This window comes from Phascolarctos cinereus, unplaced genomic scaffold (genome assembly GCF_003287225.1).
Source record: "Phascolarctos cinereus isolate Bilbo 61053 unplaced genomic scaffold, phaCin_HiC Scaffold_4;HRSCAF=312, whole genome shotgun sequence".
Classification (NCBI taxonomy): Eukaryota; Metazoa; Chordata; class Mammalia; order Diprotodontia; family Phascolarctidae; genus Phascolarctos; species Phascolarctos cinereus.
In genome coordinates this window covers 113,959,567-113,984,863 of record NW_027555847.1, presented here as the reverse complement: position 1 = coordinate 113,984,863, position 25,297 = coordinate 113,959,567, and positions in this window count along the sequence as shown.

Below are 25,297 nucleotides of genomic sequence, written 5' to 3'. Positions count from 1 at the left end.
ATTTTTTTAGGGTCAAGCTAAAATATATTAAATAGAACTTTAACAGGTGGAGGCATTACAGTTTAATGAAAAGAGTTCTGGATTTAGAATCAAGAATGAATCAGAGTTCTTCTCTTTGTGTGCTGAGCCATACTGAGCAAATAACAAGCCCAATGGACCTCAGTTTTCTCATCTTTAAAATGAAGGTTTTGAACTAGATAGCCTAGGTCTCTTCTAGCTCAAAATCTGCAGTGAAAATAAAGGCCCTGAATACACACAAAGTTTAACTTGAAAATGGAAGAGATCAAGGTAACTCTGGTAACAGAGCATAAAACTTCTATTTATGTTTAGCTATAAGGCAATAATTCAGCAGGATACAAGTTGTTGACTCAGTTCCTCTAAACTGACGATTATTCTGAGCTTTTGTTTATAGAATCAAAAATTTTTGTTCAATATGTTCAAAAGCTACATAAATTATAATAGTGCACAGGCAAGATGAAACCACCAATTTGCTTTACCCCACTACAGCATTAAATGTCCAGGTGTCAAGTCATCCCTTCAGGTTTCACTGGCAAACATAAATTATTGCTAATAGAATGCACCAGTGAAATTTTCTGAATAACAAATGGCTTCAGAGAGCATTACCACATGAAGGAACTGGAGGATGCTTGAGATAATTTATGATACAAATATTTTCAAAAGCTGCCTGCTTGGAAAGTTGACTTCTAAATGTAAAATAAATAACTGACTGAGCTTCATGTGCTCAACTCATCCTCCTGCAATTTCTGTCAAATCTGCTCTTAAAGACTACCATGGTTATGGCTGCAAAGCTGCAGTGCCCTATTGCCCTCAGAACCCCAGGCAATTGATGAATGACTCCATTCAACACGAATCACATCTAGTCCATATACTAATGCTCTCTGGGCCACAACAGGGAAGGATTCATCTTTTGTTATTTCCACCACCACAACACACATTCCTCTTTGTTTTTGTTTCATTTTTAATAACTATTTTTTTTACAAGAAGCATATTTTTCTTTCAAAGGGCCATCACATTCTGGTATATGCAAGGCTAAACCTCTTCCCTGGCAAATTATGAAATCAAATATTATAATGAAGCAGGAGGGGAATACTTGTAGAATCTAATCTCAGTAAAAGCTGTGAAGAAAGAACAGGGCTATACCATATGCAGCAAAATATTGAACTGATGAGCCCTGCTCTTTCTTTATGTTTAACAAATAGCTGGAATAAGACAGGTCAGGATGAAGGTGTCATGGGAGCTTCTGGCACTATGCCCATATCGAGATGGAACTTCTCTTTCATAGGCATCAAATCACAGATAAAAAAGGCAGGAAAAGTAAATTAGTCAACAGGAAAGTATATGTGAGTATTCATACATAGAAATTATTGAGATGGGAGAATGGAAAGAGTGTATATTTACTTTTCATACATAATGGTCACAGCCATGTATCTGCATGGGAAAATGTATGTACAATTGACTCAGGTTTAAAAAAAATTGTCCACATCAAGTCCATTTGTTTGAGCTAATAATCCCATTTTTTCTTGTATTGTACTATAGGTCATTCACTGAGCCTCAAGTGTCACGCTCACTTGGATGGACTGGCTTTCTCAATGAAGCCTCATTATTGTTCTGAAGCAAAAAAGAAAAAAAATCAATCAATCAGTAAATAAAAAGATAAAAAAAAAGATAGCAGAGTCAACACAAAGTCAAATGACTTTCCCTGCATCATAATAATATACAAATGCAAATATGTCTGTGATTTTGTTACTGTGGGCACCTCCTGGTAGGGAAACATCAAACTACACTGCAAACCACATGCGACTTAGTCCTAGAGCATTGCCTGAAGCATAAAGAGACAAAGTAACTTGCCCAGACTTGTGTAGCTATGGTATTAGCAATGGGATTTACAGCCAGGTCTATCTTACTCTAACCCCAGCACTACTCTATGCTTGCTCCTCCTTATCCACCTACTGCTACTGACACTACTACTACTGCTGCTGCTGCTACTTGTACAACTGCTACTAATATTGCTACATCTGCTAGTGCTGCTGCTACTACTACTACTGCTACTACTTCCATTACTGCTTCTACCACTACAATTTCTTTTAAAATCAATATTACTAGTACTGCTACTTCTACTACTAATTCTATTAATAATGCTACTCCTACTTCTACTACTATTATTAAACCACTATGACATCTACTACTTATTGTTGTTTTGTCATTTTAGTCATGTCTGGCTCTCCATGACCCCATTTGGGGTTTTCTTGGCAGAGATACTAGAGTGGTTTGTCATTTCTCCACTTCTACAGCCCATTTTACAAGTGGAAGACAAGCAGGATTAAGTGACTTGCAAAGGTCAACTAGTAAGTGCCTGAGGCTGGATTTGAACTTGGGAAGATGAGTCTTATTTACTACAGAGCCAGCACACTATCACTGTACCACCTAGCTGCCCCACTTCTACTACCACTACTATTAATACTGATGCTTCTGTTCCAACTATTACTTCTACTAATACTGCTACTATTAATAATTATATTAATACTGCTACTATTTATACTAGTATTAATAACACTAATACATTTACTTCTGCTTCTACAAAGTATTTAAATAGTAGTAATTAGTACTGCTACTTCTACTTCTACTACTACTACTACTAAACACCTCTACCACTAATAATAATGACATTTATATAGCACTTTAAAGTATGCAAAGTACTTCTATATATATTATCTCATTTCTGCCAAGTAGCAATCCTGTGAGGTAGGTAATGGAGGAGCAACTTTTCCCATTTTATGCCTGAGCCATAAAAAGCTGAAGTGATCAGCCTAAATTCAAAGATAAATACCAGAACCAAGATTCAAACCTGGAAGCTCTGATTTCATACATATCACTTTTTTCCACTGCAGAATGATTGATTATCATTCAAATTGTTATCAGTTGTGATTAAGAAAATTTAGGAAAGACATTGACAAACTAGAGCAAGTTAAGCAGAATGTTGAGAAGACTGGAATTTATAGACTGATTAATTGTAAAAGGCCTGAGAATGGTTTGCTTGAGAAGAGAAGAATTGGGCTAGCTATCTTTGGTATTTTCATAGGCTTCCATTTATGAGAATCAGAGTGAGCTCAGTTACAGAACTATATTAAGCCTTCATTTTTTTAAACCACACTTGACGATTATTTATATATACAGTGGGGAAATTATTAATTGAGTAAAGAGAATGACATCATGCTGTAGTATATAGTATGATGGCCTTGAAGCCAGGGAGTTAAAATCTTATCTCTGATACATAGTAGTTGTGTGACCCTGCTCAAATTATTTAACCTCTCAATGCCCTAGGCAACTCTATAAGTTGCAGAGAAGGCATCAACTTGCATTGGTAGAGGAAGTACAGACCAGCAAAGCAGCTAGTAGACAAGGAAAGACTGAAGATTAGTGAGAGTAGAGGGAGAATGAGTAGAGGGGTATCTGCTGAAGAAGATGGGCTAGAATGGTATTAAGTATATATGTAGAGAGGTCAGCCTTACAAGGTAAAGATCCATATTTTCTTCTGATACAGGAGTGAAGGAAAAAATAGTAGATAAAGACATCTGAGTGATATGATAGGAGAAGCAGAGGAAAAGAAGATTTTTGAAAATGGTCAGACTGGGAGCCAAGATAGTGGAGTAAGCAGTAAGTCACTCTCATTCTCCCTTATTGGCCTCTAAAAACCCACAAAATATCACCCCCAGGAAAATCCCTGAAACAGCTGAGTCAGCAGAAAGACAATGCGCAGGAATTTTTTAGCCCAAGAAGCTTGGGGGTTAATGGAAAAGGTCACTCTAACTGTGCTGGAAGGGGAGCAGTATAGGATAGGAGGTGTCCCAACAAGCCAGTGGCAAGTCCCCCCTCAGCAAACCAGTGGGGGAGCCTGAGCCTCAGGGTAGTGAAGTAGGCAAGCCCCAACACCAGGACCCTCCAAGTGCCTTGGCACATGCAGGGGAACTGGTAGACTTCAACTTAGAAAACCACCACATGTGACAGTGGGCAGGTGTCCTCCAGCAGCCAAACCTCCCCTTGCTTCAGCACAACTCAAGGAAACACAACTCCAGGCCAACCCCAGCTCAGCACGAGGTAAGTTGCCAGACTCCTACAGCCTCCAGCTGACAGCACCTGAGGCCCCACCACACAAATCCAGGGACCAGGTCCCTGGCCCCCAGCAAAGGAAGCCTGGGTCAGTTCCCCCTGTGCACCAGCAGGAGGACTCAACTTAAAAATGCAGGACATAGGCAAACATCATGAGCAAAAAGCAGAAGCAGACAATGACCACACATTTTTACTATGGGGACAGGAAGGATCAAAACACAAATTCAGAAGATAACAACATTGTCAATATATCCACATCAGAAAACTTAAAGGGGAAGTTGAATTGACCTCAAGCCCAAAAAGCCTTTTTGGAAGAGCTCAAGAAGGATTTTAGAAGGAAAATAAGAGAGGTAGAAAAAAAATTGGGAAAAGAAATGAGAGGTATGTAAGAGAGAGTCAATAACTTGGAAAAAGAAGGACAAAAATTGATTGCAGAAAACAAGTCCTTAAAAAATACAGTTGGCTAAATGTGAAAAAAAGTACATTGAAGAAAACAGCTCCTTAAAAAGTAGAATTGCCCAAATGGAAAAGGAGGTACAAAATCAAATACAAGGAAAGGATTCATTAAAAATTAGAATTTGGCTAATGACTTTATGAAATATCAAGAATCAGTCAAACAGAAACAAAAAAATGAAAAAAAAATAAAAGAAAACATAAAATACTTCATTGGAAAAACTGACCTTGAAAATAGATACAGGAAAGATAATTTAAGAATTAATGGTCTACCTGAAAGCTACGATCAAAAAAAGAGCCTGTGCAGCATCTTTCAAGAAATCATCAAGGAAAAGTTCCCCTAGAACCAGAGGATAAAAAATAGTCATTAAATGCATCCACTAATCACTTCACGAAAATGATACCAAATTGAAAACGCCAAGGAATATTGTAGCCAAATTCCAGAATTATCAGATAAAGGAGAAAGTACTGCAAGCAGCCAAAAAGAAGCAATTTAAATATCACGGAACCGCAGTCAGGGTTATGTAGGACCTTGCAGCTTCTACATCAAAAGATCAGAGGGCTTGGAATACTCAGGAAGGCAAAGGAGTTTAGATTATTACCAAGGATCAACTAACCAGCAAAATTAAGCATAATCTTTCAGTGGAGGAGACAGACATTCAGTGAAATAGAGGACTTCCAAATCTTCCTGATGAAAAGATCAAAAGAAAATTAAATCTTCAAATACAAGACTCAAGAGAGGCATTAGAAGGTAAACAGGAAAGAAAAAAAAATGTTATTTGATAAGGGCAAAATGTTTACATCTCTATATGGGAGGATAATACTTGTAACTCTTGAGAACTGTATCTTTATTATGACAAATTTCAAGGGGTATACATAGGTAGAGGGCTTGTGTTTAAGTTAACTTTGATGTGATGATAAAAAAAAATAAAACTAATTAAGTGGTGAAAAGGGATTATCCTGGGAGAAGAAGAAAGGAGGAGGCAGACAAGGGTAAATTACATCATGTGAAAAGGAACAAAGACCTATTACAGTAGAGGGAAAGAAGAGAGGGAGATGAGAATTGTTTGAACCTTGTTTTCATCAGATTTGGCTCAAAGGTGGAATAAAATACTTAGGTATTGAAATCTAACTTACCCTATAGGAAGTAGGAGGGGAAAGGGGAAAGAAAAGGGAGGAGATGGAAATAAGGGAGGGAAGAATAATAAGGGAAAAGGGAAAGAAAAGGGATACAGAGGGCAGATTGAGGGAGGCAATGCTCAAAAGCAAAACTCTAGTGAGGAGACAAAGGGAGAAAGTATGGGAGGGGAATTAAGATGGAGAGAAAAACACAGATAATAATCATAACTGTGAATGTGAATGGAATGAACTCTCCAATAAAATGGAAGCAGATAGCAGAGTGGATTAAAAAATATAGTCCTACAATATGTTGTTTACAAGAAACACATTTGAAGTAGAGGGATACACACAGTAAAGTTGAAAAGCTGGAGTAGAAAATATTATGCTTCAGGTAAAGTAAAAAAGCAGGGGTAGTGATCCTGATCTCAGATAAAGCAAAAGCAAAAATATATCTAATTAAAAGAGATATGGAAGGAAACTGCATCTTGCTAAAAGGTACCATGGGCAAAGAAGCAATATCGTTACTAAACCTATATGCACCAAGTGATATAGCATCTAAATTCTTACAGAAGTTATGGGAGTTATGGGAAGAAATAGACAGCAAAACTACACTAGTGGGGTACTTCAATCTCCCCTTCTCAAAACTTGATAAATCTAAGTGCAAAATAAACAAGAAGTTAAGAGGATGAATAGAATTTTAGAAAAAAAACATATTGTAGACCTCTGGAGAAAATTGAATGGGGATAAAAAAGAATATACATTTTTCTCAGTGGTACATGGCACCCACACAAAAATTGACCATGTATTACCTCACAATAAAAACCTCACCATCTAGTGCAGAAAGGCAGAAATAATAGATTCATCCTTTTTGGATCATGATGCAGTAAAAATTACATGTAATTAAAGGCCATGGAAAGATAGTCTACACATTAATTGGTAACTAAATATTCTAATCCTAAAGAATGAGTGGGTCAAACAATGTATAAGAGAAACAATCAATAATACAAGAGAATGACAATAATAAGACAACATAATAAGAGTTATGGGATGAGTAATCCCATTTCAGAAAAAAGAAATTGAACAAGCCATTAATGAACTCCCTAAGAAAAAAATCTCTAGGGACAGAAGAATTTAGAAGTGAATTTCATCAAACATTTAAAGAACAATTTTTTCTTCAGCCAAAGACTAGGTTTATTAGACATATCCCTCATATTGGGCAGACTCTTAAGGAGTCTGAACATTAGCAAGCTATTGGCTAGATTATAATAATCTGAGCACCTTAGTGGAGACAAGATGGAATTTATATACAGAAAGACTGCGGGAGGGATCTAAGAGTGGCCAAGCATTTTGGGGTGACTAGAATGCCTGGGACCTAGACCTTATGGCCAAGGGAGAATGGAGCCTAGATAGGATTAAGGGTGGGAAATGACCTGGGGCCCTAGTGAGGTAAGACAATGGAGAGCTAAAATAGATAAAGGGTAACAGAATTGGGAGATTGGGTGTAGCCACAATGAAAGACCACTTGATGGGATTATAGCCTCAGGCAAAGACCAGAGATTTGGCCAAGTGGGAAAGTCCAGGGTTTTCCTTTTTGGGGTCTAGCTCCCATCCTTATCATTCCCCCTCTCAAACAAATAGGACCCACATTCTTTTGGGGTAAGAGGCAAAGGTCTTGGCTTCTGAAACTGTTTCCTGCTGGCAAAGGGCATACAGCTGTCCCTGCTTTGAGGGGGTCCCAAAGAGGAGGTTGACTGGAACTGAGCACAGGCTGCATCCAGGGAATGATGGTGGTACTTTGGCTAGTGCCCACTGTTTGCTACCAACTGTAGGTTAATGGCCTGCAGTCTGGAAGACACAAGTCTGACAGAAAAGACTGCAGGACCCAGATATGACAACATAAAAGGTCCTTAGCTCTCTTTGGATTCAGATAATTCAGTTTTCCAACCATGCAGTATCAAATCCACCTCATAGCCAGATTCAGGAATAGCCAGGTGGGTAACGTTCCCTTTCAAAGGAACATAATGGGGAAACTGAGCCAGGAGGGTCCCAACTTAGACTGCGGCTAAAATTTTCCTCTCAGCTTTTCCCAATGCTGACTTCCCACCAGTATCACATTTTCTGAGTAGCTTGTGGCATTTCTTTCAGATGGTGGATTATTGATTATGAAGGATGAGTTTTTGCCTCAGACAGCAAGTTTCACTTAGGAAAAACTTTTTCAGGATTTACATCTCAAACTTAAATTTGTCCTGGTATAAAAAGACAATCATTAGAGATTTCTATACACTTGAAAATTCTTAGCAAGCCATAATCCAAACAAGCTTTTTGCCTAGTTTACACATTAAAACAATAACCAACAATAACCAAATTATTTTAATGGTAACCAAATTATGAAAAGTTGCTTGACATAACTGATACAAAAAGTCCACCAATTCGAAACATGAAACGAACTCATTACCAATCAGGTGACTTCAATTTTGTTAAAAGTATTTCCAAATTCCTTCATACAGGGAATCAACATCTCATCATTAACAGTTAAAACTACAACTTAAAAAGAGTGTGCTTACCCAAGTTCAGAGGCTAGCTTCTTTTCCTTGAGCAGGATGTGCTGAACCTGGGTGAAGTTTCCAAGCAAAGGCTGCCCCAGGGCCCAAGGCCATTGCCAGTAGGACCCATACTGTAGCTGCTGCCCTTCCCCCCTCCTTCCTTTCTCAGGTGGGGGAGGGCAAAATCAAAGATGAGGGGTAAAGACTGAAGCTCTCTTCTCCTACAAAAGAAGTTAACAGATACCCTCTTGATTCAAGGGAAGGGAGTGGGAGAAAGGAGTGACCAGGGTTGTAAGGAAGAATTTCAAAACTTAATGATCAATCACAAAACCTCCAGAATCTGCCAAGATATTTTTAGTTTTTCCAACTTTTCCCTGTAACCTCCATGAAGGAGGATTCAGAAGTATAAAGGGAGTAAGTAAACTTCAGGGAACCAAAAAGCAGCTGCACTTTTTTTCTCCAATTCTCTAGCACTGAGAAAACTGACAGAATTAGGCATATGCTTCCAGATTAGGAGTCCATTCTTCTCCTCTATGCTGTGGAAGGTGTACCCAGGTCCATGGCCTGAAACCAACCCAGTGGACCAAGAGCCTGAGAGAATCAGGCCGAGTGCAAGACAGCCTCGTAACTGTCTGCTTGAAAAGCATCTCCAAGCCTTGGTGCTTGGAGAGAGACCCCAACTGCAGAGCAAGAAAAAAGGTGGGGGAGAAGGCTTACATAACTTCCAGTTTTTGCTGGAGAAGAACTTGGAGTTAGGCAGTTTCCCTGTACGGACCACCAAAATGATGAGGTTTAAAGGTTTAGGGATGCCAGGACCCCAATATCACAACATGAGGATCCTGCCTGAAAGAATTCAACCCAAACTTTCTTTCAGCCAAAGACAAGGTTTATTAGAGCATCCATGATACTGGGCAGACTCTTAAGGAGTCTGAACATTAGCAAGCTATTGGCTAGATTATAAGAATCTGAGTCTAAAGAACAATTACTTCAATACTATATAAACTTTTTGGGAAAATAGGTGAGGAAAGAGTCCTACCAAATTCCTTTTATGACACAGATATGGTGCTGATACCTAAACTGGGAACAGACAAAAGAGAAAAAAAAAATTATAGACCAATTTCTCTAATGAATATAGATGTAAAAATTTTAAATAAAGTATTATCAAAGATTACAGCAACTTATCTCAAGGATAATACACTATGACAATGTAGGATTTATACCAGGAATGCAGGGCTGCTTCAATATCAGGAAAACCATCAGCATGATTGTCCATATCAACAACAAAACTAACAGAAAGCAAATGGTTATCTCAATAGATGAAGAAAAAACTTCTGACAAAAGACAAAATCCTTTCCTATTAAAAATACTAGACAGCATAGAAATAAATGGAGTTTTACTTAAAATGATAAGTAACATAAGTTGGAAAACATCAGCAAGCATTATATGTAATGGGGATAAGCTAGACACATTTCCAATAAGATAGGTGGTGAAATACAGATGTCCATTATCACCACTGTTATTGAATATGGTACTAGAAACATTAGCTGTAGCAATAAGAGAAGAAAAAGAAATTGAAGGAATTAGAATAAGCAAAGAAGAAACAAAGCTATCACTATTTGTGGATGATATGATGGTAGACTTAGAGAATCCTAGAGAATCAAATAAAAAACTATTTGAAATGATAAAAAATTTAGCACTTGCATTATATAAAATAAATCTGCATAAATTAATACTTTTCAGACAAACAAAGTCAGATTTAAATAATTGAAAAATATTGGTTGCTCATTGGTAGGCTGAACTAATATGATAAAAATATTAATGCTGCCTAAATTAGTTTACTTATTCAGTTCCATACCAATCAAACTACCAAAACTTATTTTATAAAGCTAGAAAAAATGATAGCAAAATTCATCTGAAAGAACAAAGGTCCAGAATATCAAAAGAATTAATGAAAAGAAATGGAAAGGAAGGTGGCCTAGCTGTACCAGATCTTAAATTGTATGATAAAGCAACAATAAACACAACTACTTGGTACTGGCTAAGAAATAGGGTGGTGGATCAGTGAAATAGGTTAGATACACAAGACACAATAGTCAATGACTATAGTAATTTACTGTTTGGTAAACTCAAAGACTCCAGCTTCTGGGATAAGAACTCACTATTTAACAAAAACTGCTGGGAAGATTAGAAAAATAGTATGACAGAAACTAGGCATAGACCAACATCTTACACTGTATACCATAATAAAGTCAAAATGGGTACACAATTTAGATATAAAGGCTTATCCTATAAGCAAACTAGGAGTGAAAGGAATAGTTTACCTGACAGATTTATGGATAATGGAAGGATTTATGACCGAGATTCACATTTTTGACTCCCCACTCTCCTATTTCACACATCCCAATAAATTACTGAGTGTTGTTAATTCTACCACCAAAATGTCTCTCACATCCATCCACTTCTACCCACTCACATAGACATCAACCTAATTCAGGCCTTTATCATTTCTGAGCTGTACTAAGCCATAACCTCTTTATTTGGTTTCTGGGCCTCAAAATTCTCCCCACTCCCATCCATTCTCCACACTGCCAAACTGTGGCAACTGTCTCACCCTATCCCTGCCCTACTCAAACTCTAGTGGGTCCCTATTAACTCTAGATTCAAATATCATTTCACCTCTATCTAATATTTTTAAATGGCTATTTTGTCTAAGTTTTATAATATAAATTATTATTAATACAGTAATATACTATAATTTCCATGGGATAAGGACTCAATTTTTTATTTCATTGATATAAGAAACTTTCAGATGAAGAAACTCTATTTACCAATGCAGGTGGGCCCCTTCCCTGCACTTCAGAATTTTAGAGGTATATATCATCTTATTTCATCTTCACAACAACCCTGAGATGTAGTTGTCACAAGAACTATTATTCCTATTTTACAGAGGAGGTAACAGGCTCAATGAGATTAATGGGCTTGACCATAGTTACACAGCTTATGAGTGTCAGAGGAAATATTGGCACACACGTCTTACACCCCAGCTCCAACACTCTGACTTCTCCAATATATTGCCTCCACTAATGCTACTGCATCAACATACTCTACTAGTGTTCTCCAACTGAGAAACAAAAGCAGGACAAAGCTAATATAACATACCTACTAGGCTTTAAAATCTGTAGAATGGGTACAACTCAAGACTTTTCTACACATTGAGAGTAATGGAGAGGGAAATGTTATTCAATGTAGAATGTTTATAGAGATTAATTCCTTCAAACTTAGGTGGAATTGTTCCTTTATGTATGGAGATGGTTTACAAATACTGCTGTGGGTATGCCTAAATACAAAGATAGGGTGGACATGTAGGCCTGTAGACCATGTATGCTAAAGTACTATTTGTACCTCCTACATTTCACTGACCAAAGTGAGGCCTTTATTTCAAAAAGGACAGGACTAGGAGTCCTATGACCAGTAGTGGACACTCTCTTCAACCACTTCTTAGCAGCATGACTTGGGGCAAGTCTCTTAAACTCTCTGTCTCAGTTACCCCCCATCTGGAAAATGGAGATGATACACTGCCTTCCTCCCATCCAACAGATCTGTTTTAAAGAATAAGATAATGTAAACAAAGAGTTTTAAAGTATAAATGCTGTATAGATTTTTCAAAACAATGTATTTTATGTTTATCTGATTGTCTGTGTATCCCATGACAACCTTGAAACACCTGAGGTTCAATCTGTGATTTAGACAACCAAAACACTAATGAAACTTTTTGAATGGGTATGCAATTTCATACACACACACACACACACATATGTATATGTGTATATATATATATATATATATATATATATATATATATAGTTTACTTGACAGATTTATGGATAATGGAAGGATTTATGACCAAAAAAGAGATAGAGAAGATTATGCAAAATGGATAATTTTGATTACATTAAATTGAAAAGTTTTTACAGAAACAAAGCCAATGCAACAAAGATTAGGAGCAAAGCAGAAATCTGGGGGGGGAAAAATTCATATAGCTAGATTCTCTAATAAATGCCTCGTTCCTAAAATATATAGAGATTTGAGTTAAGAAAGGGACTGAGCAAGCCAGCAGCAAGTCCCACCTCAGCAAAACCAACAGCAGAGCCTGAGCCCCAGTGTGGTAGAACAGGGAAAACCAGTACTGCTGCATGCTTTACCATAGCCAGGAGAACCAGCAGACTCCAGCTCTAAGAAACACTACGTGCTTTGACACAGGCCTGGACAGGCAGATGCCTTCTAGTGGTCAGACCTCCAAGTATATCAGTGCAGCCCAGGGCAGCCAGTCATCCTCCAGGAGCCAAACCTCCCTATGCTTTGTGTAGCACCAGGAAAATGCAGAAAACCCTATCAGGCCTCATGCCAGATACCACCACTAGGACTGCAATTCAGCACCAGGTAAGCTGCCAGACCCCTATAGCCTCCAGCAGCACCAGGCAACCCCACTATACCCATGAAGCGTAGCACTGGTCACAAGGTCCCCTGTGGGCCTCAGAGCAACATCAGTAATAGCACCAGGCAAATGGCCAGGGCCTGTAGCCACTAGCACAAGAAGCCTTCCACCCTGGGAGCAGGGTTCAAATTTAAAAGAAAGGAAAAAGGCCAAAATTTAGAGTGGGAGGGATGAGCAGAAAACAACAAAAAATAATTTGACCATAGAAAGATATTATGGTTAAAGGGATGACCAAGACACAAACTCAGAAGAGGACAACAATGTCAAAACACCTGTGGTCAAAGCCCCAAAGAAAAATAGGAATCTGTCTCAAGCCCAGAAAGAACTCATGGAAGAGCTCAAAAAGGAGTTCAAAAGTTATATGAGATATAGAAGAAAAATAGGTAAAAGAAATGAATGTGATATGAGAGAATTATGAAAAAACAAAAGCTCAACAGCTTGGAAAATTGCTCAAAAAATAGAATTGGCCATATGGAAGAACACAACTTCTTAAACAACAAAATTGACCAAATGGAAAATAAAGAAAAAAACTATTGAAGAAAACAATACCTTAAAAGTTAGAATTGGGCAAGCGGAAGCTAATGACTCTAGGAGACATCACAAGTCAATCAAACAAATTCAAAAGAATGAAAAAAAATGGAAGAAAATACAAAATATCTCATGGAAAAACAACTGACCTGGACAATAGATCCAGGAGAGACAATATGAGAATCATTGCACTACCTGAAAGCCATGATCAAAGAGAAGACCTGAACAGGATCTTTCATGAAATTATCAAGGAAAATTGCCCTGATGTCCTAGAACCAGAGGGCAAAATAGCCATTGAAAGAGTCCACCAATCACCTCAGGAAAGATATACCAAATAAAAACTCCATGGAACATTATAGCTAAATTACAAAACTATCAGGTCAAGGGAAAAATACTGGAAATGGCCAGAAAGAAATTTAAAAAATCAAATATTGGGGAGTCACAATCAAGATCACGCAGGACTTAGCAGCTGCAACAAAAAGAAACAGAGATCATGGAACATGATATTCCAGAGGGCAAAGGAGCAAGGACTACAATCAAGAATCACTTACCTATAAAAATTAAACATAATACATCAAGGGAAAAAATGGTCATTCAATAAAAAGAGAAGGATTCCAAGCCTTCATAAGGAGACTAGAATTAAATTTAAAAAAAAAATTACCTGCAATATTAAGACCCAAGAGAAGCATAAACAGGTAAAAAAGGAAAACAGAAAAGACTCAGTGGAGCTAAACTGTTTACATCCCTACACAGGAAGATGATACTCGTAACTCTTAAAAATTATATCACTAATAATACAGATAGAAAGAATAAATATAGACACAGGGTCTGGGTATAAGATGTATTTGAGGGAGTGACACATCTATTCTAGCTCTGTGTTCCTTGACAAGTGACTTAATCTTTATTTACCCCATTTTTCCATGCAAAATAGGGATAATAATAATAATAATAATAATAATAATAATAATAATAATATCTAACTTCCAGGGGTTCTGTGAGGCTCTAACAAAATCTTTATCAGGCAACCAAGTGGCCCATTGGATATATCACTAAACTTGGAGTCAGGAAAATCTGGGTTCAAATGTGGCCTCAGACAATTATTAGCATTGTGACCCTGGGCAAGTCACATAATCTGTCAGTCTCAGTTCCACAAGTTTAAAAATAGGAATTAGAATAGCACCCAGATCCCAGGGTTGTTCCAAGGATCAATCAAATGAGGTAATATTTGTAAAATTAGTAGCACAGTGCCTGGTACAAAATAAAAATTTTATAAATTCTTGGTTCCTAAATTCCTTAATGAACCCAAGCTTTTTTGACAAAGGTCCTTCTTTTTAAATATGACTATTCTATATGTGTTGTTGAATGTCTTTGAGACATTCAAACAACATCCAAAGAACGTTACTGTTTTAACCAGTTATCAAAACTCAACCCACTATTTTGGGACAATTGTGATTGTTTTGTGAATGAGAATGGGTTTGTGGCTAGAAGCTTGTCTTGGCTGAATCTAAAAGAGGGGAGACAGATCCAATCTAGCATATTGACATGTGTAAGTAAAATATATAGACACCAAAATAAGTAGTCCTGTGTCATTGAAGCTTGGGTTAAGATGCATGACTTAGACAGTAAAGTCTTCTGACACATCCCATATCTTGTCTCCCAATCTTCTGTGTGTAATAATAGGATTTGATATCCTCCCTGGTGAGTTGTTTTCACATTTTTATGAAATCTCTGAACTTTTATTTCCAAAGAAACCATAATACTGACCTACTCCTGACTCACTAGCACACCAACATTTTTAGTTTATTCATACTGCATTTCAGGTCTAGATTCTGTCTTTCTTCCCTGAAGGATATAGCTCTTTCAATCCTTCCAATTTTCTAGAATCAGTTTTCAATGTAATGACATTTTTCCCTGATCTTTACCTCTTTGATATTTACTCTTATACCCAAGACATAGCAGTCCCATTGGTTGTACTTATCAAACACATGAATGCAGATCATGGTGGTGATGAAAATAATTGAGGGTGATGGACAAGTAAGTGACACAGCATATACTTGGACTTGGCATCAGGAGCACTTGAGATTGAATCCTGGCTCACTAACTATGTGACATTGGACAAGTCATTTAACAATTAACAGCCTCTGTTTCTTCATCTGCAAAATGAAGCTATTAATAGCACTGACCTCACATCGTTGTTGTATCAAATGGGAAAATGCATATAAAGGTTTTTTGCAAATATTAAAATACAATATACAATTATAGCTATGATAATGACAATGATGGTGATGGTGATGATTGCAAGGACAATGTTGATGATGATGATGATGATGATGGTAGTTATTATGGTCCTTATATGGATGCTATGGTGAGTGGGCACTGTAGGGCTTGAAGTCAAGAAAACCTGTGCTTAAATAATCCTTCTAACACTTGCAAATTTTTTGATATAAATCACTCAACATTACTAACAAGTGTGTGCCACTTCCCAGTAATGCCAGTACTATGAATAATTTTCATCCATAAAATGAAGGTAATGGTTTTAGTTGTACCTAAGATATAGACTTGGCCTTAGAGTTGGGGTGGCCTGAAGGATTTGGGGTTCTTTATTTTATCAGAATGAATAGAATTGTGATTCATATTACACCCAAGCCCTATGAGCAGTTAATCAGCTTTGATGACATTGAGAAACAAGGAGATTGGGTAAGGAACCTGGTTGCATCAAGGGAGAAAAATACTAATAAGAACTATTCAATGTGAAGATACCACTCCATCACCTCTTTACGTATAGAGTTGAGTGTTAAAGGAAAGCAGTATCATTGTGGAACACTAAAGGTAGTTTGGATCAACTGTAAGATTGTAAAAGAAAAAAAAATAAGACACTTAAAACTGATAAAGGGGATGACCAACCATATTAATCTTATATTCGGAGGATCTATGATGAAATGTATTACCCACCTCCTGGCAGAGAGGTGATAGACACAAAATGAACAAACATACATTTTAGAGCTAATAAAAAAAGAAAATGGCCTCAATTTGTCAGTGAAGTATGAGATTTGGAAATGGTGAGGAATATTACAACTCTCCCATCAGCAAGTTGAGGATATGAAGGAAAGTGCTACTCCTGTGAAGGGTGGCCAGGAATGTAGTGTCATTAGAAGGACCCAGGTCTTAATGAGTTCCAAAAGATGAAAGCAATGATAAAGGAGAAGTTTTAAGAAGAAGACTTAAAAAAACAACTATGGAATGGGCATTGCAGAGAGTACAGTAGAAGGGATGGATAGATCTTGAAAGGGACCTTAAGGTGGTATTGTTAAAGGGCATGGACAAAAGGTAATAGGAATCCTTGGTTGAGGAATAGGATTTGTATAGTGTCAATTATGAGTTCTGAATCACAGGGTTGGGTAAACTATAATGGTGTAGGAGTATATTAGCTATTGGGGAATACATTCAGGCAGATGATCAAAAAATGACTGAGAAGTTCATCAAGATGGCAATGAGGGTAAGGGGTGATAATTAGACTGTATGGGATCACAGGAAAGATTTTCATCTGAGATACTATATAGGCTAATGACAAAGGGGTAGATCTTAAGTTTAATGGCTAGTATGAGCCTTACAGAGGATTTAGTCCAAACGCTTCTGCTTTGCAGAGGTGAGAAATATTGTGCCTTTTCCTAGGTCACATTCAAATTAAGTGACCAAGCTGAGTATTATGATCAGTTTCTAAGATTCCAAATCTGGTGATACCTGACATGAGGAAGATTTTAGACTTTTGAGGTTTATTACGCGTCTAAATGATCTGCTGAATAATTTGTGTCAGGTCAGAAAATAGGTCTGACTGATTCCCTAACTCCTCTTCAGAATTATGTTATTACTTAGTAGGAAAAAGTGAAAATGCCATAGATTTCCTATGGAATGATAGTACAGTTTTTTTTTTTTAGTTTTTCTTTTTCTTTTTTTTTCCCCCTCAGAACAATTAGCATACTGCTAACCACTGTAAACAGCTATAATTCCTGGACATTTGATAGTCAAGGTGGGGATAGAAGGTTAAAATGTCAATGATTACTTTCAGTCTGATAAAAAAAAAACTTACTCTCTTATATGAAGCAATTTACTGTAAACAGAAGCTAACTGAACACTGCGGAGATACACTCTTTACAATGCAGCAGTACGCAGTTTGCTGCAGCCTATCAGTATAATCTCTGTCACACAATATATCATCCCATGTCTTTCCATAATGGTTCACTGCAGCAGGAGTGGTGTGCTGCCATTACAGAAACTGTAGCCAAGGCAGAAAGCAGAGGGCACCTAAAAATTAGAAATTTATTATGTTAGTGCACATTTACATTTCTGTGATCAACTGACATCATTGGTAAAGAACGGTTTTCTTGACAGCAAGTTTAAATCTCCCCTTTCGACTATGACCAATTTCCTACTTCAGCCCTCTGGAGCTGATCTGAACAAATCTAATTCCTCATTCATGATATAGCTTTGCACCCCTCCCTCTGCCATAGGCTAAATATCCTCTGCTACTTCAAATGAAAAACATGAGCCCAATGTTTTCCTCATCCAGGTTGCTTATCTTTATTTCGCTATCAATGTCCTTCCTAATGTGGGATGACTTGATTTCTTAGTTTATTATAGTCATTCTTGTATCCTGTAAAGTATAATGGCCATGAGTTTGGAAAGTATGTATGCTTGAAAATAGTTTTTTATAATAGGGAAGGTCTTAATCAATATTTTCCAATGGCGGCCAGCTCATTTTCCTTCCTATTGCTATCTAGCCTTCTCACCACTTTCCAAGTAATCTTCATAAATTATTGCTATAGTTATACACCTTTTCTACATCAACTCTTCAATTACTTCTCATTAAAAATAAAATGAAAAATATGATTGCAAATAATCATGTATATATATTCAGATATATATTCAGATATAGATACCTATATCTATATCTGAATATGAAATTAAACTCCTAGCCTTGGCATTCAAGGCCCAGTAAAATAAATCTCCACTTTCTTGGAACAATCTTATCATATATCAATAAAGCTCTAGTTTCTTCACACAGTCTTATCACATATTAATTTTTAATGTACTGTATATTCCACACAAAGATACTACTCTCCAAGCCCTACATTTATCTTACTCTTTTGTTCCTCTGTATTTTGGGCTCATGTCATTCATCCATGTCTAGGTATATGCTCTTTTCCCACTCCTTGTTCTCCCACCTACCCCATTGATGAATGTCTGACCTGAAGGGCCCAATTCAGAATGTTCCTTTTTTTTTTAAAAAAAAAAATTATTAACTCTTCACTGAATACTCAAGGTGAAAAAGATAATTCCTTCCTCAAATTTCTCATATTATTTTCCATATTTTTTTATTTTATACTTATACCATTCTCCTTTGTATCACGAGGGATCCCTATTATCATCACCCTTAATGGATTGTAAGCTTTGCAAAGGCAGGACCTCTACTGTATCTATGTTTTGATCTATTTTTTTTTCTGTCTCCAGCAAAAAGCACAAGATCTCATAGTAATTGCTTAGCAAATGTTCATTGACTTTGTTTCTGACAACTCTAAGCAAAATACATTATACATAGATGAAGCTGATTATATTTTATAAATACAACTACTAAATTTGCTAATTATTGCTTCATCTTTACTATTAAACCAAACTAAAGTCAACATATGTATTTTGGGCCATAGTAAATCTTCAAAGTCATTGAAGGTAAACTATTGAGATTTTTAGGTTACAGTATTTTGTAGGATTTTACAAATTAGTGTTGAAGAAATATGATAGATGCAGGGATGAACTGTCAAATATATCTCAGTATGGATTTATCAAATTTATTTGGATTATATAGTGTAAACCTAGAGACATTAATTCTGATCAACTTAGGGAGCATGCTTAACTTGGATAAGTGAAAAATCAAAATTATTAGAATTTTTAAACAAAATTAATCAATATGTACTGCTTTTGAAAGCATAAAGTAGCAACTTACCCACTAAAAATAATTTTTTTCCTCTAATTACAGTATCTGTTGGAATTGCTTTAAGAATATCTAAAACTCATTTGTAATTAGTAGCAGCATTTTATATAGCACAAAAGTCCAAAGGTATTAACAACAACAACAAAGCTACTTCCTCAAAAGTTAAACACATCCTCTACAGGTTTATATGATTGATTTGCCTAACAAACCCTTCCTTTACAGCAAGTACTAAAGTTACTTTCAGTCCCTTCTGAAGTCAGTTCAGTCTGGAGGGATCTGAAGCCTTTTTGCCTGAGAATATTGCTGAGGGGTTCCAGGCCCTTCCACCTTCTGGGCACCTTCCCACAACTTTTGTCCCCATCACCCCAAGGTAGATGGGTGGGGCCTGTGAAGGAAGGGAATGGCCCTCCAACTTTCCCTTAAATTCAGAGTTTTCATTCCAAAAAAGGTTTCATAATCATAATTCATTTTTATTATCTAGTACAGGATATATATTGGAATAGAATTGTACAGGTTCTCCTCTAGTACTGAAGATAGAGTCAAGTGTGATGGGAAGATGGCTGGACTTATAAAGTCAGAAGGCTTGTGTTCAAGGCCCATTTCCACTCTGACCTATCATGATACATAACCTTCAATGGTACCTCATCTGTCTAGGACCAATTGTCTCTGTCTAAAAGCAAGTTAATATTCTTTCCAATAACTTCTTACTTCATAGGGTAAATATGAGGAGCAAATCAGACAAAACCCTCAATTTTTTTGGTAAACTTTAAAGCATTATATAACACAAGTAATTATTATTCTTCCATCTGCTGTGGCTGCAGGCATTCATGACTCTTTGTTATTAACCAGAAAACACAGAGGGGGCTTGTTTTCCCTGTTTAACTTCAACTAGTGAACTTAACTTCAACACTCTTCTTTCCCTGAGTTGCCAGAGATCATACCTAAAATCATTCCTATATTTCAAGATTATTTGGTAACAACTAATGGAATGAAATGAGGTAGTTCAAAAAAGTTAAAAAAAATTCATTTGCAGTGTTAAGTCTCTGATTCTTCGTTCTGATAACTAAGTAGCCTGTGTCCAATTTCCTTACCTTGGGACTAGCCTTATTCTGTTAATGGATCTGAATGAGTAAAGACCCCAATTCATCTACCCTTTAATTAAATACAACAAATGCATTTTAAGTAATTACCATGCAGAAGACATTAAGCTGGAGGCTGGGGATACAAAACCAGAAATAAAATAGTACTTTTTCTTAAGAAGATTTTATTCCACTGGGGAGGGGTAGGTGAATAGGACCTGTGCATGAAGGTATATAAAAAAGCTAAATGAGGGAGAGATGGAACTAATAAGCAGTGCTGTGGCACACAGTCATGGCATACTCATGGCATCTGAAAGTAACAGAATATTTTCATAGCATAGGCAACAATAAATATGAGGAATGCAGAGAAAAATGGTAAACTATATGACAAGATGAAAAATGAAAAAAAAATCAGAGTCAGAAGAACAATTTATACAATGAATACAATAATGTAAAAGAAAATAATATTCAAAGTATTTGAATTTTGATTAGCAGTAACCGATTTTGGTGCTGAGGAATAGATGTTAAACACTCTTCCCTCTTTGGTATGGGGTGGGAGGTTGTGGTGGGGAGAGTGGCACATTATCTGTGTGACATGATGCATAAAGTCTCAGATGCAGTCATTGCATTAGTATTCCTAATTGTTCCCCTCCACCCAAATATGTTGCAAGGGAGTCTCAAATGGCCATGGAAGGATATCAGGAAAATGTTGTTTGTCCTTCGTTTCCAAAGAGGACCAATGACATAACAGGGTGATGTCTTAACTTGTGCATGAATTGGATTAAAGTGAAGCAGAGTTACACAAAGTCATCAGCCTCACTCTCTTCCAGAGTAATTGACATCCAGTGGCAAGACAAAAGTCAAGAGGACTGGTGATACCCCAAGACGCAGTGGATGACCTTGGCATCTTTTATGTCTGACCAGGCTCTAAGCACTCCATAATGCCTGCCTCAGGCTATTGGAGCAAATTGTTCCCATCCACCCATTCTCCCTAGGGAAGTCTTCACATGCTTGGGGTAGACATCACCCTAACTCACTCATGGGTTTAATGCCCATTGGTTACCCTCAACTTGGTTTAGCTTATTTGATGAGACAGTTTACCAGGATGTGCCACTGTACATGCCAAAGCTTCTTGGAGCTATAGGTGAGAATTGGGTGCCAGGTAGATGCCCAAAGTAGATGAACAGCCCTGAAAGGGGGCTCAGCAAACCCTCACACAATGTGTGCTAGTCCTTCTTAAACACCCTAGATAAGGATAGAGCACCAGCCCTGGAGTTAGGAGAACCTGAGTTCAAATCCAGCCTCAGACACTTGACACTTACTAACTGTGGGACCCTGGGCAAGTCACTTAACCATGATTGCCTCATTAAAAAACAAACAAACAAACAAGAAACAAAAACAAAAAAACAAAACACCACCCTATACACCCCAGCAGGAAAATTACATGATGATAAAAGAGAAGTCATGGATAAAACACTTTTTTAAAAGAAGTTTCTGAATGTATACGATAAACTATCCTTCACTAAAATCCTATTTTAATGTCTTATCATAGGGTAAAGGAACACCTAGAAAGGTTTTACACATTAGCCAAAGACTAAATTAAATTCAGAAAGGTTCATCACCTGAAGCTTAAACATCATTGACCCTCACATTTATGTATGTGCATGTGTATGTATGTACATATGCGTGTATGTATTACTGCCATGATAAGTACTGAATCTATTTACTAAAGGGAACAAAGGGTGTAATCTGCATTTGTTGAGGAAAAACCCTCATTGATAAAGTCATTGATACTTTACATCCTCCTTTTCTGCACCACATTATATACATAATATGGTGAACATAAGTGATTATAGATCAAAGTTCATTCTTACAAAATTCATTTCTAATGTAAAATTTTTCTGTGTGTTCCCATTTCTCCTCCTCTGAGCAATCCCAAAATATTTTTCTTTGAATCTGCAGCAAACTTACAGGGTCCATGTGAAAATCCATTTCTCTTATCACCTTCAAATACCATCTTAAGCCTCATTTCCTCCCAAGAAGCCTATCTAGCTTCACCTTTAGACTTCTAATAAAGAATTGGAATAGACTAAATAATCCATATATCCCTGGCTTTAGTATGACAATGATATCTCCCATTTTTTTCTTGCCTTTCTGTTAGATTTCTTCAGCAAGTCTGCATTCCTCAGACTTTACCACAAGTATATAGTTACTTTATCTCTTGTTTTGTACCTAAAATATACTAAGATTTCATTCACTTTGAAATATACAATGCCAATGCCTTTCCATTGATCACAGATCTATATAATTATTTTATTTTGCATTCTTTTTTTCTTCTGTTCACATGTTTCTGCAGCAGAGTTGTTCATATTAGAATGTAAATATTTAAAGGGGCCTTAGTGTGTGGCAGTTCTATTATAGAGATCCTCAATTTGTGAACAATTAGTTGCTTAATAAATATTTCTTGATGATTATGAGGATCTTGTACTTTGTAACATAAGGAATACATGTTGAGTCACACCTATGAAGAATTCAGTTTTATTCAATATCTATTTTAAGTACCTGTAGTATAAAATCAATCAATAAGTATTGATTAAGCACCTCTTTTGTGCTAGATGTTATAATAGATACTAATGGTACTAAATAAAAAGAGACAGTCTCTTTAAATTTTATTTGATAAAACAGCATGTGTATTTTTAAATATATACAGAAACAATAGAAAAAAATAGAGGAAAGTCTTTAGAAATGGGGAAGATCAGAAAAAGCTTGTATAGAAGGGGATACATGAATTGTGTGTTGAAGGAAGAGAGGTATTCTCTGTGACAGTGGGGAGGAATGAATGCCTTCCAGACATGGAGGACAGCCCAAGCAAAGATGTGGAGATAAGACACGAATAATAATATGGGGAAGACATGTTCGGCTGAATTGTAGAGCATTAGAAAGAGAAGTAACGTATAATGACATTGGAAAGACAGGTTGGGGCCAGGTTGTAAAAGGTTTTAAAAGCCAAAGTTTATATTTTATCCTAGAGGCAATTAAGCAGCCATTGGAATTTACTGAGTAGGGAAGTAAAATTATCCTATATAGAGCAGGAAGGGACCTTAGATATTATCTATCCTAACCCAAGTTCAGTAAATAACAAAGGAAGATGAAGTCAGTCCTTTAAAATGGTAGCACTATCATTAATGATTCCAGCTGGGAAGTGGGTATTTTAGATAAGCTCAAAGACATTTGGGTGACTGGTTGCCTGGACATTTGTCTGATTCTCAATCATGCTATAAACACTGCTTTTTTTTTTACCTCAATACTTCTGAATTGTCAATCTGAATTTCTAGGACTTGGTGTTATGTGTTGTTGTTGTTGTTGTTGTTGTTTTCTGTCTCCAGTTTGTACCAGCTTTCTATTGGGTAACAATCAATCCTTAGCTACACGGAACATTAGACATCCTCGCTTTTTGGTCCATCAATAGGAAACTATTTTTTGCCACCTCCCTCTCTAACCACACAGAGGGACACACAGGTATGCTTGCACAAAAGCAAAACACACACATACTCACATATATTTTAGTTACACCTTCTGGCTGGTCCTGTTCCTGACTCCACTCCAATGTAAAATCAAGTGATGTGGTATACGCAACATCTTTATAGGCAAAATGAAAAAAAAAAATTAACTGAAGGATAGATTTACTGGTCTTAGGAGCTGGTTAAGTGATCTTTCCTTAAAAGTGCTTATCTGAAAAAAAATTTAAAAAGTGCTTATTGTAGATCAGCATCACTTGAAATGAGATTTCTGTTAGTGTGTATTATTAATAGTTTGATTATACGGTAATATTCTTTCCTTGGTTCTGACAAGGTCAACAATTTTATTACATAATTGGATAAAGACAAAAAAGAATACTTATCAAACAAACAGGTGACCCAAAGCAAGGAAAGATAACCAGTATACCAAATGACAATATCAATATTCAGAATGAGCAGGAGAGGCTAGAAATATAGGCTGACCCAAGATACAATCTGAAGGTTATAAATGTGAAGTTTTACACATAGTTCAACAACAACCACAACCAACAAACAATTCTAAAAGTAACAGATAGAGATAGGTTGATAGTCACTCATATGCAACAATTACATAGTTGGTCAAGAACTCTATGTGAGCCAGCAGTACTCTAGGCATTGTGAACAATGACCAAAACAACAACAACAACAACAACACCAGAAGAAAAACAAGAAAAAGTTAACATAATCTTAGACAGTGTTAACCAAAAAAATTATTCTCCAGTTCAAAGGAGCTAATAGTTTGGATGTATTTTACACTGTTTAGACAGCTTCTGGAATGCTCTGCTCATATGTGCAATGCGTTTTCAAAAACACAAGTTAAATATTCATTCTTGTCTCCAAGCAATTAATTCACTTTTTCAAAAAGATACAAAATAGGCAAAGGAAAAGGATACTATCAAGGTTCTATAACACCAAGGACCTTGTGCAACGATCAGAGGAACATGACTTTGAAAAGGTCAGGCCTAGTATAGTGCTTTAAGAGGAATATTGACAAAATAGAATGGATCCAGAAGAGTAAGGATTCTAAAAATAATATCAAATGAGGAATTGTTAAGAGAGCAAATAAAGGGCAAGTTTAGCCTAAAGAAAAAAAAAGGGGGGGAGAGCATGACAGCCACCATCAAATATTTGAAAACCTGTCTTGATGAAGGGATATGATAGCTATTCTATATTGCTACAGATAACTTAATCCATTAGTCAATTTTAAATACCTGTTAAGGACCTAGAATGTGATAGGTTCTGGGGATACAAAGCTTCTGTTGTTCAGTAACTCAGTCATGTGTGACTCTTAGTGACTCCATAGACCACACCAGGTCCTTCTATCCTCCTTCTCTCAAAGTCTGTCAAGTTCATGTTCATTGTTTCCATGATACTATCTATCTATCTCATCCTTTGCCATCCCCTTTTCC